At 43.3% G+C, this 16,042-nt stretch overlaps 1 long non-coding RNA gene across 1 annotated transcript; it reads right to left on the bottom strand.

The window, feature by feature from the left end:
* Nucleotides 1–11,091: 11,091 nt before the first annotated feature.
* On the bottom strand, nucleotides 11,092–15,568 carry LOC116443199. The gene is made up of 2 exons (XR_004239776.1): nucleotides 15,313–15,568; nucleotides 11,092–13,540 (listed from the first exon to the last, which is right to left on the bottom strand). It is a non-coding gene; the product is annotated as an uncharacterized LOC116443199 (long non-coding RNA).
* Between the last annotated feature and the right edge of the window lie 474 nt (nucleotides 15,569–16,042).

The raw sequence follows: 16,042 nt of genomic DNA, 5'->3' as shown, positions 1-16,042 counted from the left end.
GAAGCGTGTTTGCAGTTTCTCTGAATCCCAGCTGATCTTGTGAAGAATGGACAGCTTGATTTAAAAAAAAAACAAACCAAAACCATGAGGGTGAGGCTGTCAGGTTTGGAAAAGGTTCCCTTGTTTCTAAATTGTCTGAGTGTGACATGCTTCAGTGACATTCTTCCAAATGCCAGTAGAAAACTGGAAATTATCAAGGAAGTATCACACTTTATGTAGTTTTGCTTCAGCCATTTCCACAGAAATTATTTCCTGTTAGTAACTAGAGAATTAATTGTGATAGACTATAGAAAAAACAGATTTAAACCATCTGTAGTATTCTATCATGATTATTACATGCTGGGCACTTATTTCTCCTTTATAAATTCTCAGTGAATTAAACCCTCTTAACAGGCAAGCTAAGGAATAGATGTCACACATTTTTAACTGCTGCTATGGCTGCATCCATCAGCCTGCCACCTTTCTCCTGATAAAGCTCCCTTTGCTCCTTCCATGAAAGATTTTGTGCAGCTTTGTGATGCAGGTGACAAATCCTCCTGCAGGGTTTGCCAGCTGCGAGGCTTTGCCAGGAGATTACTTCCCAAATCTAAATGCAACAGGGTGTGGGAAACAAGTAAGACTTCTGAAGCAGCTGCTGTGGGTAAAATGCTCTGCTCACCCTGGGCTGCTTCATGCTCCACAGGTATTTACTGCCTTCACTTTAGTATCAAGTCATCTTCTGTCTTTAACAGTGTAATAGGAAAAGCTCATGCCAAAGCCCTCTGAAGGACTTAAGAAAGTTTTGCTCCTGAAAAATCTGTCTGAAAGCCTTAGACCCCCAGTCCTTCACCTTTTTCCAAGATGCCTGGAGATATGTAACTGCCTGAACCCTGCAGCCATCTGGGCTGGTAAAACATTTATTACATTGCCTGGAAAGAAATCCCAACCTTTTTATCCTTTCCCTACTAAACATTGGATCTGTTCTTTTGAGGTGAAGGGATTTACTGGCCAACATCTGCTTCAATTTCTTGTTTGGTCTAACTATCTAATTCCATAGCTATTTTAATGATGGAGACAGAGATGGGGGGTGTTTTCTGCAGTCCTCCAGCTCAATCTTTCATGTAGCCATTTGCTTTCAGGTAGCAAACCTCAGCACAGGTGGGTAACAGCTACTAAGATTTTATTAGAAATTTAGAGATTTTATCCAGGAATGAACATGGAAAGTACAGTTAGTGGTAGTGGAAAGAATGGTGACTTTGGGTGGCTCATTGCTACAAAACCAGGTTGCATGAAAAAGACCTTTACACCTTTTAAAGGTCAGAAAAAACAGTTACGGTTTGTGAGAGGAATTAGCCAGATCAGCTTTGGGAAATAGGTCTGTTTGCTGAATGATTCTAGGAAAAAAACAGTGCTGATTCTGCAAGCAACTGCCCCAAGGCAGAGTGAGGAAGGGAAGGGGAGAGTGAGGACAGAGAGAGCCAACAAGGGGGAAAGGTGTCCAGGCACAGATGAAAACAGGGGTTTATGAGAAAAAAACCCATAACTGGCACTATAATTTACGTGATTAACATGAGATGTTAGCAACAGAATTAGGTGTGGCAATAAAGGAAGGGGAGTGCTGTGAAAAATCCATGGATATCTGGGAACTGGTGGAGGGATATTAAAAAAGGCATCTTGAGAATCAAGGAAGGTGTAGGAGAACAAGAAGGTGCTTGGGTCTCTGTTGCTCCTTGACTTTCCTCCATCGATGAGCAGAGTTTTGCTGCTCAGGGAAGTTCTCTGTTTCAGCATAGAGCTGGGAGGAAAAGAGCCTGTCACGTAGCTCAGGCCACCACAGATAAGATTATAAAGATTATTTTTATTCAGTGTCACAAGACCACAACAAATTCAGAAATGGAGTTGCCAGGGAGTAAACCACAAACACAGCTACAGCCTTTTTAGGTGTAGGTTTAACAAGGGCCTTTTGAAACGCTCTAAGTGCTTTTAAAACTCTACACAAACTCATTTGCTCTGGAGGACTGTCCTTTCCTTAAACTGATCTCTCAGCCAGCTTGCAGAAAGGACAACAGTGTGATCTTATTGCAGCTCTTCCCAGTTCAAAGCAGTTGTAAACATCCATGTAACTCACTGAAATAAGCAAGCGTTGTGTTTTGTTCAACTTTTCTGCTGTGAATCACTCTTACACAAGTCCTCCATTCAAGGGAATAACATTTCATATGGACCTTCCCAGGGAGGGTGTGAGGGTGGCTCTAACAGCTACCTAAACTCTATTAATCAGCATATTGTTTTTGCATCCTTAAAATGATGGTAATGGTGGTTGTGAACTCACATTATGCACCCACAAGGGCTCTTCCCAACCTCCACAGCAGCATCCAGCTCTGCTGCAGAGCAGAGGTTTGGGGAATCCCGAGTTATACCATGTCCTAGAAATTATCATCAGAAAATTTCCATCCAATCCATAAAGGTCAAACTGGTTTTAATCACTTTTTATTTCCCATCAAAGTGAGACAGAGCTGACACGAGGCACACAAATTTCAAGCCTTAAATGGAGCATCTTTACAAGGTCCACAGGGCTCAACTCAAGAGAGAGTTGTATGGTCAATACAGTTGTCAAAGTTCCCCCTTGAGTCAGTGGAGAGTCAATAAGGGCATCTAGAGAGTGATTCACCTCCTCTTCTGGACATCTACCTCCACCACTTGAATCACTATTCTCATCTTCTCTCCCTCTCTCCCTCCCATCTGCAGACAACTGTTAAACCAGCACAACAAGTCTTTTAGGTAGCCCCAGCTGGATGAGACAAATCCATCCTGAAAATCCATCCTGAGTTTGAAAAGAGAATTTAAATTGATTGTTTAGTGACTGAGAACAGTCTTTCCTGTCAAACATCCTGGATATGGTTCATTATGCTCCTATTAACTATTCCTTTCACTGGTGATGAGTTGTAAGAGAAATACATGAGGAACATGAAAAACCCTTGGATATATTTAGTTTCCATGTAGTGAGTTCTGCCACAATGTTCTTAACATACCAGTTCCTAGACTGGTTTCTTTAATACTTCCACATGCAAATACAGCTGAATAGTACAGATAACTTCCTTCCTATTCTTATTTGCAATCATCATTCCCTTGGCCTGAGCAAAAAAAATTGAGGAACTGGTAAATGAAGTGTATTATTGCATGGTAATATTTGCTCCTTCTCCTCTTTTTATTACCATGAGGTTATAGTGAATCAAATATATTTAATCCTGTAAAGTGCACAAGTCTTAAGACAGCCTCTGCAATGAGCTCCTTACCCAAGATACCATTTCTTTGCTTGATTTCAGTAAGAATTTTTGTATTATCTGTGAAGTTATGGAAATATAATCTAGATGAATCATGAGGTGAGTACAAAATTTATTGGAAAATCCCTGAAAAGAGAGTTCAAAACTCTGTCAAATGGAAGAGCATATTGATAGGCACTGATAAACTCTCAGAAGAGAAGGATGCACTGAAAGGTGGTGCCCAGGTGATCCTTTGGTTATTCAGTATTTTCAGCAGTTCCCTGGACAATGCAGACCAATTGGCAATATCACACGTGAAAAAATTAAATCTAACTCTGAAATGTACAGCACATGCAAAGAAATCCCTTGTTAATCCCTTGTTTTGTGCTGTGATGGTGAAGCCGTGGATAGGATCCTGCCCCTACTCGTGGGCATCGCACACTGAGAAACCATGGAGCAGCAATGGGAATGACAAAAGGGCCTCGAAAACCTTTTCTAAAAGAAAGAACCAAATAACTTGAAACTGTCTGAGCAATGATGATGGAGAAGGGAACAAAATAAGAGCCTTAGCAGTGGTAGTGATGGAGCTGCTCTAGGCATGGACTAGATGAGCCCTCAAGTCTCCTTCCAGCACTAGTCTAGGGACTATCTGAAATAGGACAGATCCCCCTTATTAGAGGCATCTAAAATCAGGAGAGATGAATGTGAGCAAGTTTCAATGCTCACTTTGGCACCTCACACTATTCCCATCCCACCTTTGGCCCTTAAATTGCCAAGTGAACTTCCCATGGTTGAAGATCACCATTAGAAATCTTTCTGCTGCACTCAGAAGGCACTTTCCTACATCTTTAGCTTCACAGGCTGCGTAGGTGCTTCTGTTTAGGAAGGCATAGCTCAGTGCCTTCCTTTAGCTTGGTAAAAGCACAGTTAATCTTGGCTGTATGAATTTTGTTGAGTCAGCTCTGAATTTACCACCTCATAGGAAGCTGATGTAGATGTTCCAAGAAGCTGGGCTGAATTCTCTGCCACAGAAATTAAAAGCAAACAGTTGCCTTTCAGTTCTTAGACCTTAATCTACCTGGGAGTGAAATCACTTAATCACTACCCTGGGAGTGAAAAAAACCTTCTGAACTGGATGGATTTTGAGGATTTCTTATAGAAATGCAAAAAATTAGAACTTTGAAATGCAAATAGTAGTAGGAACTATTTAGAGAAGTGTTGGGGTTTTTAGGAGTTCTCCTGTTTTCTTTTTCTCTTAAAGAATTTTTCCCATATATGTTGCCAGGGCAACAAATTACTGTATGCTTAAGAAAAACAAAAGATGTGGCCACAGAAGGAGGGGTTCAACTGGCTACTCTCTTTCACCTGGGGGTTGGGTACACCCCGGGCAGGCTGGTGTTCTCGGCTTTGGGACAGAGAGAGGCTGCCATCGTTGTGGAGGGATTTTGTCACTGCTGCAGGCTTCTGCTTTCAGCTGCCTTCCTTCTGCAGTGAGTGGAGCCTGCTCACTGGAGCGGCTGTTGCACCGGGACCCTAACACCCCACGTTAGTAAAAGAGGGACCTGTTCACCATCTGCTCGGGTGCCTCAGGGAGAAACCCCGGGGTTCCCAAGCCCGCCTTTCCCTGCCCTGCTGGGAGCCGGGCTTCAGCCGCTCTGCCCCTGTCACTGCTTCGAGCCTTCGCTCTCCTGTAGCCCTGCTTGCCCTGCCTGCTGAGACCTCCGGGGGTTCCCACTGCAGCTCCGGAGTTCGATACATCTCGTCTGCCACCTGGGTTTGTGCTCGTCCCTGCCGTTCCAGCCTGCTGTTCCCGAGGGTCCGGCCGGACACCGGGATCGGCTGCCCAGGGGTTTGTGAAGCCTTTGTCCCATCCCTTCCCGGGATCCCAGGGCACCAGTGCCGCGTGCTCCCCGAGCTCGCTCCGGAGCGCCCCCTGCAGCCGCGGGGGAACCATCGCACCTGCCCTGCTCACCGGGAGCCGCCAGCGCCCCTGCCGGCTGCGAGCGGAACTGCACCCGAGGGGAAAGGGCCCGACAGCCGAGAAGGCTGGCACTGGGTTTGGGATTGTTCGCTGTTACTGCCAGAGTTATTGCTGTTTGTTTGACTGGTTATACACATTTAGATATATAATAGGAAAGAGCTGTTATTTCTGTTCCTCATATCTTTGCCTGAAAGCCCCTCAATTTCAAAATTCTCATCATTTGGAGGGAAGGAGTTCGCATTTTTCATTTCAAGGGAGGCTCCTGCCTTCCTTGGCAGACACCTGTTCTTTCAAACCAAGACAAGAAGTTCTTCAGCTTGAGTAACTTGGAAATTTCTAGATCTAACCACTAACCAAGAAAAGTTGGTGTTCAGGTGTGAAAATTTGTGTGGTAATCAGGAAGCAAGTACAGAGTGAGAAAATGAAAAGCTGAGTGGAAAGGTCAGGATGCATTTTGCTTCAGCCAGGCTAAAGAAACAGAAAATAATAGGAGTTTTTCCTTCTTGAGCAGAAATTACTAAAGCTAACCCTTTTATTCCGTGCACAATAAGGGTTCATGCCTTGTTTCTTTGCTTCTAATGAGGCTCAGGACTTTGTCCAACATCTTTGTGATGAGCCCCAAATCCTCTTCTTACAGAATCAAGTGCAATCCTTCCAATTACTGCCAGAGTAACTCAGGCTAAGATTTGTTACAAAAGTCAGACCTGATGATTTGGGACAGAATTTTGAAACCATGATTTCCTGTGGCTGCTCTAAGGTTTTCTCTGTAGGGCATTTTTCTAACGCACATTCTGTGATTCTCAAATACTGCAGTGACCCCAGTACACCTGGCTGTAGATGAGGCAGACTAAAATGGGATAATTAAGCATTAATGAGGGAGCACTGATGGTCAACAGAGCTGGACGTTTGAAGACAGAAAATTATGGATGAGATATTAAATAAATAGCTCACTGATGGGTACCCTTTCCATTGGGTCAGATCTCCATGGGCCGTTTTGTTGCAGTTAACCTAACACCATTTTCACTGACTGAGCATTATTTGTGAAGGGTGGGATTGGGATGGAATCTTGGGATTACCAAATCAGAGAATTTTAGAGTCACAGACTGGTTTGGATTGAAAGGAGCCTTAAAGATCATCCAGTTCCAACCCCTCTGCCATGGGTAGGGACACCTTCCACTGTCCCAGGTTGCTCCAAGTCCTGTCCAACCTGGCCTTGAACACTTCCAGGGATGGGGAGTCAACAGTCTCTCTGGGAAACCTGTTCCAGTGCCTCACCACCTTCATAGTAAAGAAATTCTTCCTAATATCTAATCCAACTCTACCCTCCTTTGGCTTAAAGCCATTTCCCCTTGTCCTATCACTCCCTGCCCTTATGAAAAGTCCCTCTCCAGCCTTCTTGTGAGCCTCCTTTAGATACCAGAGTCTGCTCTAAGGTCTCCCCAACCATGAGGTGACAGATGTTTGGGGTCCAAAGCTCTGAGTAACCTGACAGGCCTGTGGAGGATTTCAGAGCACTTCGTATCTTTCTCCTGAGGGAGCTCGACTGCTAAGACAAGATGAGAAAAGAATTTTGGATCAATAAGGTGATTTTCACCTTTTCTCGGTTAATGAGATGTTGGTGTAGACACAGACTTCTGAGTTAGTCACCTGTCTGCTGTCACTGTGAAAGCAGAGGAGAAGCAGCAGCTCAGATGACCTATTTCTGATGTCTGCTTTGGGGTGAAATGAGCTCTACTGTGAGGTGGCTGCTTCTCTGCACTGACTGTGAACACCCAAATGCAGTACATATCACATCTGGTTTGAGGGCACCCACCAAACCTCCCACCTGGCATTCATCTCCCACAAACAAACTCCGTCTGCTATAATTAGCACCAAACATTGCCCTGCGTTGCCTTGGTGTCCGTGACAGTCTCCCAGTGCTTAGAGACCTCAGCAAAAACAACCTCTGCACCACCAGGTTTAATCTCTTCAATCAGATGAGCTAGAAATTTGTCAATTATCCTGGATACAGACCTTGTCACCAACCCCACCATCTCTCTGACTCTTGTGCACAGGTTATAAATGCTGGAGCACAGCAAGTTTGGGGCTGAATTCTGGACAACTTCACTTGTAGATACAAAAATGCTGCTACCAAGGATTTCTTGCTATTTTCTAAGCCCATGAGAGACTTTTCTCTCTCACAGAAGCGGTAGCAGAGTTATATAAACAACCAAACACCTGCAGCCTTGAAAAGTTTCATTTATAGTACAGTAGGAAAATATTTTGACAATGGATGTTTTAGGATTTTAGCCAATCACCCCCAAGGGGTGGCTGATTCTTTGTCCAATTAGCCTATGAAGAAAAAAGTCTATAAAAGAGTTTGTAAAATAATTAAATAAATCAATCTTGCTGCACAATTCCTGCCTGCTGGATCTTCTCTCCTCCTCCCTACGGCTGTGGGACACGGTGATAGGGCCTAGGACAGCGGCAATATTCACTCTTGAAGGGTAATGCAATTAGAGGTGAAAGCAATGGATTGCAGCTGGCAAATCTGTAGTAGGGAAAGGTCCACGATGCTCACACCAGCCCTGATGCTCACACTTCAGGACTTCTGATGGTCAGTGCCTCTCTAGTGCTTGGGAGGAGAAGGAAAGAGGAAGGTGACCTAGACAGGATCAAGCTGACTGTAAAGCATGTTAATGAAATGCAGGAGTTATTTCCATAAAGCAGTTCATATTTCATGCCCTGTAGCTGTTCTTCCAAGAAAACAGCAGCTATTTATCAGGCTGTTCAACACAAGTACTCGTACCCTGAGGAAGTTCTCCTCTGATCCTAAGGAATTAAACTGTCCACACTTCACAGCCAGTCTTTATTTCATGATCTCCATTCATCCAACTGAGGGAACTGCCTGGTGGTTGGCTTTGGAGGTTGCAGAGGAATCATTCATGTGGGGCAAATGGCCTCAAACTTTCTCCCAGAGATCAGGACAAAGCTCTTTGTAACATAAGAAGATTCAGTGCTGAAAAGGGGTCCTGAAATGCTGAGCTCAGACAGTGAGTGCAATTGGCTTTGAATCTGATTGTATTTACCAACTGCACAAAAATGTGCAAATTTTGCTGGCGGTCACCTTTATCCAGCAGAATTCCATCATGTGTGGGATGGTCTTGTGCTTTGAAAGGGTACAGTGACACTGCAGGCAGGAAATCAGACAAAAAAACAACATGTGGGATCTTTTATATCTCTTCTGGATGTACACTCACCCTCTTCTCTACTGATACCTCTGACTATCACAGTTCTGCCCTTCTGAAGCCCTGTCTATTTTGATCACTGCATGGTGATCACCAAGGACAGCGCTATATGGTCCTCTGAAGAAAGCATTAAACAATCTTATAATTTCAGGCTCTGTCCTAAGGTGGATAGTTCCAATGCCTAAATTTCTTTATTTCTAATTACCAGACATCAACATTCCCTCATCTTGAGAGTCTGACTTGCAACTTACTTTTAATATAGGGAATTATTAAATAAGTCTCTGAAAGTAAGAATATTTTGGGCAAAGAGTTTCACATGTCCTCATGTCACACAGACGCTGATGTCACTTGTGTTGAAGGAACAAAGAGAGGACAATTTCCAGTGCTGATTTACTTCCTATCAGCCAGACTGCCCCTCACTCAGATGCCCTCATGACCATCTTCATTATATCTGTCACCTGCATGATACAAAGAGTAGTACTCAAAAAACATCTCATTAGCCGTTTTCATGGTGAGCAAGTGGAAAACCTGAAATACGTGATGTGACTAATAAAAGCCAGACACTGAGCCTCCTCAATTTGGAGTGTTTTTGTCAGGTCATTTAAAGCTAGAAGTGGAAAGTACTCCAGATGCTGTGCCAGATATGTGCAGCTCAGATGCTATAAAAGAATAGATAAAAGACAATATGAAAAAATAAATCATAATAAAATGTTAGTATCTACCTGCTTGGCTGTTCAGTACTCATCAAGATGATTACATCTGTATCATCTCTCTTTAGTGCGATCAAGAAAATTCAAAAATTAAATATTTGCACAAAGGCAGTAACTGCACCCATTTTAATGCAACTGGATTTGAATCCTGGTTGCTGTGGCATCCCAAACGTCTATGCACAGCCAAACCTCAGCTTCTCATGCTCCCCAAAAAGTGACATTGTCTGAGCAGAGCTGCTGGCACTCACTGATTGTCACAGGCATTGCTGTGAGCTCCCCATGGTGGCACAGCCTGGCTCTGCCCTTGGAATGCTCCATCCCGGAAACATCCAGCTCCAGTGTGGAGCTCTGAAATGAGAAATCATAACCAACAAATGGGGATTTCTGATAAATGGGAAACCAGAGGAGCTGAGAGAGGGAGAGCTTCATGAGAAGGACCTGCTGCCAAAGGCAGCAAGCATCATAAGGAGGAGCCCAGAGGAGACAGCTAAGAGCACCTCATCATAATTTTGGCTCCTCCACTAACTCCAAATGTGGATTGGGAAGTCACCTCCTTGCCTTTCCCCTTGCCCAACACCTGTAAACTCTTGAGTACAATACATTCTTGATAAAAACCTTCATGTTAACTGCAGAGATGTCTCTATGTTCTGCTTGATGCCATGTTCAGTCTTTGAGTTAAGACAGGACTTTGTCTTAGAATCACAGAATCATTTGGGTTTGGAGGGACCTTAAACATCACCTTGTTCCAACAACCCCCCCTGCCATGGGCAGGGACACCTTCAACTAGACCAGGTTGCTCCAAGTCCTGTCCAACCTGGCCTTGGACACTTCCAGGGGTGGGGCAGCCACAGCTTCTCTGGGCAATCTGTGCCAGGGCTCACTACGCTCACAGTAAAGAATTTTTCCCTGATATCTGATCTAAACCTGCCCTCTGTCAGTTTAAAGCCATCCCCCTTTGTGCTGTCACTCCATGCCCTCACACAAAGTCCCTTTCTAGGTCTCTTGGAGACTGCTTAGGTACTGGAAGGTACCTGAAGTTCTTCCCAGACCCTTCTCTTCTCCAGGCTGAAGGATCACTAAAAACATCTCCTCCTAATTCTGAATAACTAGAAAACAACAGAGCAGAAGCTCAGTCAAAATGTTTCTACCTTACATCTAAAAAGAAAGAGAGAAAAGCTTCGTTTGTTTTTGCTTCAGGAAGCTCTCTGCACCAACGGAGAAGAAAGTCCCTTTCTAAAATAACAAGAAATTCATTAGCACTTCTTGTACTTTTTTAAGGTCACCATTATAGATATTTTTGATAACACATCCTTTTACGCACATGTGGTCTGGTCTGATGGTGGAGATAATGCTGTTTACCTGAAGAGTAGGTTTGGGGTGGGTTTTTTTAATGTCTTCCTTGTTTTTCAGGAACAGAAGGATGGATAGCGCTCACACCTGGCGATTGCTCATTTATGGTTAAGGTATTGGAATGAGTGTAGAAGGAAAAACAAGGCACATGGTGAACATTGTCAGGCTGAAAAAGATGACAGCTCAGTGTTCAATTTTCATCATTTGCCTTCCATGATACAATGATCTGATCCATAGTAGGATCAGATCATCAAGGACTTTAGGGGACTCTATCTCTGGCTACACCGCTTTTTTTTTTTTTAAGAAATGTAAGAGTTGACAGGCTGGGCTACATTACCTGTCGGGGTAGTTCAGTATCAGGTCCTTTTCAATAATCATATAATATTTCTGAAGGAAGAGGCAAGAAATCCTACCTAGACAAATGCAGAATAATCAGCTTTTGTTCCTAATCTTGTTTTAACATATTGTTGTTTTGTAACATATAAAAGTTTTTCTGTCTTGTAAGAGATGTACACTCAGAATAAACACACAACTCTTTGTTTCTTACTCGAGCAACATCTTGTGAATTGTAGAGTTACCAAAACTTCATGGCAAACAATTATTTATTTTCATAAAATTAAAACTATGACCAAAAATAAGTCCTAGGATATAAAGTGGAATATGGAAAATGTCCCAGTAAGTAAGGAAACTGCTGTTCCATGGATTCTGTTCTAGAAATGATTGACCACCTGGCCTCAGTCCATGCTTGCAAACGTATTGGGCATCTCAGTTTTAGAAAGCTAAACCTGGATGAGATTAATTATAATTGTATAAGACAACATCCTTGAGTCCATATATCCAATATACATGGTCCATTGGTGAGATGGAATGTGTAACTTCTAAACAGCTGGAAAATGCTGCTTGGGGCTTGAGGAAGCTCTGAATCCTAAACCAGAGTCATATCACTTAGACCAGATTGGTCAGGGATGAGTGTGTTCCAGTGCTCCTGTCGCTGTTTGCATCACACACCTCTGTAGCAGAGACAATCTTGAAGGGTTGACGTTTAAGTCCTCCAGGACTGCCCTAAACCAGAATTCCTACATTCAACAGATTCTGAACATCTGTCTTAGCTTCAAAAATTCACCTGGAATATCAATGCCACTGGACATACTTCAGGGCCCAGGATGCTGCGCATGACCCACATGGGGAGAAATCCACACAAAAAGACAGAGATGAGACCATGTCCCAGTACAAAATTCTGCATGGAAAATAAGCTGAATTTCTGTTTAAAAGCTGGCAATCCCTAATGGAGGAGCAAACTCCTTTTGACATTTTCTCAGTAGTCAGAGCACTGGGAGAGTAAATCCAGAGCAAGTCTGGATGCTAAATCTTCTCCTTCATCTCTCTGGAGAAGTACAGCAAGCAACAAAGCCACAGAAATAATCACTGACTCATCGAACGGTTCAGATTGGAAAGAAAAGGCTGGTTATGAGATCCCACCCGGATTTTTACTCTGTTGGAGCTTGCAAACCTCCAAGGATGGAGACTGTGCAACCTCTCTGGGCAACCTGTTACTGTCCATGAACATCTCAGTGCCCATCAATGTGCTGTTAACACCAAATAGTTCTGTTTATACCCAGAATGTCGTGACAGCCACCATGACAGGATGTCAGAGAATTCTCTTTGAACTTCATGTTCTTGGACTCAGCTGTTTTGGACTGAAAACAGTTGTTCATGAGAACTTGATATGAATCTTGAGCAAGTGGAAGGGTAACCTCACCTATCAGTGAATCATCAGAGCAGAGGCATTTCCAGAGTGATGTTGCTCCGCTCAGTAACAACCCACAGTTCTTAGAATCTAATCTCATATCCAGAATTTTATTTCAGTCCAAAAAGTGTGCCTGTAAATTTGGACAGAGATTTCATTTAGATGTTTGTAAAGCTGATTTTTTCCTTCTCTTCCAAACCCTTCCTCACTGTTTGCCTTGGCTTCCAGTATCTTTCTCAGTTATTAGTTTTAAAACTGGTGACCAATGCAATGGACGTTTAACTCCCCCGTCCCCCTCATTTTCATAAAATCACAGAATATTTTAAGCTGGAAGGGGCACACAGGGATCATTGAGTCCAACTCCCAGCAAAGGTTCTTAACCCAGATCTTTGTAGGTCCCTTTCAACTCACAACCTTCTAGGATTCTAGAAAGACAAACCTCCTGAAATCCCTCCAATTTCTCAGGCAGTAGGATTTTCAGCATGTAAGAAACCTGCATTTTTGGCACAGAGGCCCACTGTATGGCTAACACAGGGGAGTTCTGAATAATTTCTTATCCAAATCCTTCCTCTAGCAGAACAGCACAACCCTTTTTTCCCTCAGTGATGGCAGACATCCCATCTGTACTGAGTCTAGTCATGTGTAATATTTTCACTGTTATGTTTTTGACATTTTCTCACTTTTTCAAGCAAGCTTCAGACAGTGGTGGTAAGACAAAATGGTCATTTCCTCATTTAAAGCATGTTATTTTTCCCATGGCTGGCCAAACAAAAACACTTCCTGGGCAGTGTCAAAAGCAAAGGAGTTTTCTTTAGTTGTCATCAAAAAATATCGAAGTATGTGTGTCGGAAACTTCATCTGTGATGAAATGTTTCTGTTCTGAGACATTTCTTACTCATTTTAGTTTTGCAACTCAGCCAAAGTATGAAATGAGGTGAAAATGTGAAGCAAGTAAAAAGTAGGTGAAAAACCCCCACAATTTTCTGGGGGTTTGGGTTATTCTATATATGGCAAAAAGGCACTGTTTCCTTCATGCTTTCACAGTCACATTTTCAGCTGTTCCCTTAGCAGAAGAAAGAATATTTCAAACGCCTTTCTAACCATTTTCAATTCCTTCAGGTTGCTACTCCTCGAAGTTTGGATTTGGTTTTTTCTGAGCCAGCAAACCTAAGCCAATCTTCCCAAGCCAGGACAAGTTTTCCACTGGGACTTTCCTCTTCATATTTCATTTTGCCATGTGGGTAAAGCTGAAGATCGTTGGGAAGACAACAGCAAGCAATTATTTTCTGGGGGAAAAAAGTTAAAGAAAATCAAATCCAGAAAGGTTTGAAGGTGCTGCTAGGGCAACCACAAAAGAGGTAGAAGGGTTGGTTCTCTGCTTGGGATCTCCACCCTTGGCTGTAAACCACCATTTAATGAGATTTAACTACTTTTTGAGCAGGTTGACACTGCTCTGATCAGCCCTAGTGTTTTGCTTTTGTGCCATGTGCTGGTCCCCCACCATTTCCCACCTGTGTGAGTGGGAGCCCCTCTCTTCTGATCCTCAGAGGTTTTGAGAGGTGGCTTCCCACACTCAGGATTGCCACCCTAAAAATTCAGGTTAGGTTGCCATGCACTGCCCTCTAATGCCATTTTGGGATATTAGCAACCCTCACCCTCAGAGGAGATCTGTAATGTAATACAAACGATTCACATCCACCAAAAACTGCTATCAATGCTTTACAGAAATGAGACATAAAGGAGACATTTATAGGCTACTCTTTTTTTCCCCCAGCACTGCTTTATTTTACACATTCGTAGAGATCACCATCAGGGAGAAAAATGAGAACTCCCTATTTACCTTTTTTGGACCATTTTGGGTGCTTGATGCTTCCAGGGTCCCCTTCAGCTGTCTCTTTTCACCCAACATATCTGATTTCTTTAAGTTTTTGTATTGCACTGCTGGTTCTTGGAGGCGATAAGATGCCCAGGAATGCAGGTGGCCACTCAAAGGTGCATGTGCATGTTGGATTTATGAGGATATTTTCTCATTTTTTTAATTTTTTATGCTTCCCAGCAGCCTGTTTGCTTTCCTGCTTCCTTCAAAGCACTAAGTAGGCATTTCTGGGAAATTATCCACAATGAATGCAGCATCTCTTTCCTTAATGGAAGCAGCTGATTTAGAGCTGCCGCTGTGTGTGTTTTGTTAGTGCTATTTTCTCTTGTGTGCACTGCTTTGCATTCATTAACACTGGGTCCCATCTGCCATCTCATCACCCAGCCAGTGCTATGCCATCCTTCTGCAACTTCTTGCTTCCAGCTTTTGGCTGATTACTCTGAATAAATTGGGATTTGCAGCAGATTTCATCACCTTGGCTGTTCACTTTTTCCAGGTGGCTTGTTGGTAGAATGAGGGGTACTAATCAAGGCTGGTTGCTCTTCTCACAGTGGAAAAATCAGTTTATTCACAGCTTTTTGGACCTCCCTGTAATGAATCCATAATCCCTCTCCTCTCCTCTCCTCTCCTCTCCTCTCCTCTCCTCTCCTCTCCTCTCCTCTCCTCTCCTCTCCTCTCCTCTCCTCTCCTCTCCTCTCCTCTCCTCTCCTCTCCTCTCCTCTCCTCTCCTCTCCTCTCCTCTCCTCTCCTCTCCTCTCCTCTCCTCTCCTCTCCTCTCCTCTCCTCTCCTCTCCTCTCCTCTCCTCTCCTCTCCTCTCCTCTCCTCTCCTCTCCTCTCCTCCCCTTCCCAGAGTTCAGGAGACCCAGCTGCATCGAACCCACTTCAAAATGATGAGAAAATTGTGAAATTGGGAGAAAAGAGCTGCAAGGTACAGACAGAGCCATTTGAGATAAGAAAGGCAGGTACAGAGGTAGAACTGCTGACACAGCAATCATGAGTGGGATTCAAGAGGAAAAGCACCACCATGGAAAGGTTTGAAATCTGAATGGAAAAAAAAATAAAGATAACTGGAAGATCAGACTTCAGCAACTGTGAGGGTCTGTTGGAGGCATGGAGCTGGCCAATGCTCCCCCACCTTTGCAGATGTAGCTGAAAAGGAGATTTCAGCCACAATTACCCACCTTCAAGATGTGTAATGCTGGGGATGACTTCACAAATTTCCCCTCCATTTCCAGTCTGTCTGGGACCTTGGCAGCCGGGTGAGGTTTCTGTATCTGCCTGAAGCCTCCCTGAATTTAATGAGAAGGATTTTTTCGGCTCCTTTGCTCCTAAATGGGTGTGTACAAATACATTGTGGCTATTATCACAAACAGTGATGGATCAGTTTTGATCCATGCCTAATGCATTTTTCAGACTTAACCAAGAGCTGCTTCTCTCCTTGTGAGTTATGTGATTCATGGCTTTAATAGGTACTTATTTACAGGTCTGACAATTTAGCCTTTACCCTCCCTGCTATGACTTGTTCTGAGGAGGAACTGAAATCTCCCCTTGCTATCGTGTTTTCCACCTTTGCAGACTCTAATCTCCTTTTAGTTTCTCCCAGTGACTGTCATGCTGTGATATTGCTCTGTGACATTTCAACTCACAGGGATTTCTCTCAGTACCTTTTGATGCAATTAATTATTTGATTCCTTCCTTTAACATAGGATACCAGTTCTTTTCTCAGTGGGATTCTGACACCGGAAAAGTAGTGCCTGGCTGATTTTTTTGCTTCCATAAGGTTACAAATACATTAATTATATCAATCCTTCCTTTAAAAAATGCAGGCATTGCTAAGGCAAGGAACCGCAGGAAGATACTTGGGAGATCCCCTATAAATAAAGTGAAGATAATTTCTTCTTGTATTTAAGA

This window comes from Corvus moneduloides, chromosome 4 (genome assembly GCF_009650955.1).
Source record: "Corvus moneduloides isolate bCorMon1 chromosome 4, bCorMon1.pri, whole genome shotgun sequence".
In the NCBI taxonomy this organism is placed as follows: Eukaryota; Metazoa; Chordata; class Aves; order Passeriformes; family Corvidae; genus Corvus; species Corvus moneduloides.
Note: the sequence above shows the minus strand (reverse complement) of the source record. Positions and strands in the feature narration are given on the sequence as shown.